Below are 1,897 nucleotides of genomic sequence, written 5' to 3'. Positions count from 1 at the left end.
TACCGAGGAAATAATCATGTGGTCTCTTTTAACCATCTTTGTGTCACATGCTGTGGAAGATCTTCTTAACTCCCAAAATACACAACACCTTTCAGCCAATTATCTCACCTCTGGTGAAATCTTCTTGTTAACCTCTCCTCATATCACTCTTTCTCTCTGTAATAATCTTAACCCTGCCACCCTCTTCCCTTCTCTATGGACGATCCGCCTCATACTGTTTGACTCTGACAGATCATCTCCTGACCTCCCTTGATAACTTAAAAGGAACTCCTTTGGGTAATGATGACTTCTTATGGTTCACTGACAGTTCTTATTTAAAGGGTAAAAATGGTAAATTCTGTGCTGGATGTGCAACATTATCTCCTTTTGAAGGAATTTAAGTGGGACCTTTGCCTTTGGCTACTTTGGTCTCAAAGGCTGAATTATACACTCATAATCAGGGCCTGAATTTTAGCCAAGGACAAAACTGATATTTACACTTACAGTATATATACTTTTGGAGTGATTCATGGTTTTGGCTTCCTTACTTCTAGTGGAGATAAAATTAAAAATGGTCCTTATATCCAGGAATTATTAGATACCATATTCTTGCCAGCTGCATTGGCTATCATCAAGGTTCCTGGGCATTCTAAACTTAATTCTCTAGAAGCTAAAGGAAATCACTTCACTCATATTTCTGCCATGAATACTGCTCCCAAAGGGACCAATAATTTTTATCATGGTCCAAAGGGATGTTTCCCCAAATGATGATCTAGAAAAATTCACTAGAGATGCCAAACAATTGGCCCCAGAAAAGGAAAATCAGAATTGGAAGTCTAATACCAATTAGATAAAAAGAAAGAACTCTAGTTCAGGCCAAATAATAATCTAGTATGCCAGAGATTCTATAATTTCCATATTGACCATTGCACATGCATTAAATCACTGGTATTATTGATAAAATGATAACTTTTGAATCAATACTGATGGGGAAATAATAAGGCTGCAAAAAGTACCTACTTTGCTTGCCTCACATGCCTGAAATAAAGTCCTGGGAAACCTGTCTGTACCACCCTCGGACACTTTAAGTCACCCAATGAACCATTCGAGGTTTGGCGAATGGATTTCACATAGCTACCCCTACCTCATAGATACAAATATGTTTTAGTCATGGTTTGTATTTTCTGACTGGACTGAAGCTTTTCCTTGTAGGCAGGCTACTGGCTCTTCTGTGGCTTTTATTAGAGAAAATCATTCCTATCTGAGGAACCCACCCACCCCCTTGCAAATTTTATAGTAACCAAGGATTCATTTCACCAGTCAGGTGATTTGACAGGCCTGTGCTGCTTGGCCAGTTTTACAACACTTTCACTGTTCTTACCACTCTCAGTCCTCAATTATAGTCAGTCAATCACAGTAATGGTACCATTAGGACTCAACTGGCAAAATTTGTAGAGGGTCCTTCCAATACTCAGGCCAGAGGCACTGCCATTAGTCCTTTTAAATCTCAGGTCTATGCCTTTTGGGAATCATAAACTCTCACCCGTTGAAACAATCACAGGACTCTTGCTTCTTTTGATCCACAGCTAATGAAAGGGGATATGCTTCAATATTGCAAAGGCCTAATTGCTTCTGTTGAAAATAACATTGATTTAGTAGAACAATCTTTCCATGGTATGCTCTTGGGAGAGAAATACCTCAAGCATCATTTCTTGCAACCCAGAGATTTGATCTATTGAAAAACACATTTCTAGAAAGACTCTCTTCATTTGAAAGGCCCCTAACAGGTATTATTAACCAACCCTTTGCTGCCAAACTCCAGAGAATAGACTCTTGGGCTCATATGTCACAGCTAAAGAAAGCACCAAACCCTGATTGGACCTGCACACCCGACTGTGACCTGAAAATAAAGATTTCT

Source organism: Pteropus alecto, unplaced genomic scaffold (assembly GCF_000325575.1).
Source record: "Pteropus alecto unplaced genomic scaffold, ASM32557v1 scaffold201, whole genome shotgun sequence".
Classification (NCBI taxonomy): domain Eukaryota; kingdom Metazoa; phylum Chordata; class Mammalia; order Chiroptera; family Pteropodidae; genus Pteropus; species Pteropus alecto.
The sequence above is the reverse complement of the archived record's forward strand: the minus strand, read 5'-3'. Positions refer to the sequence as shown.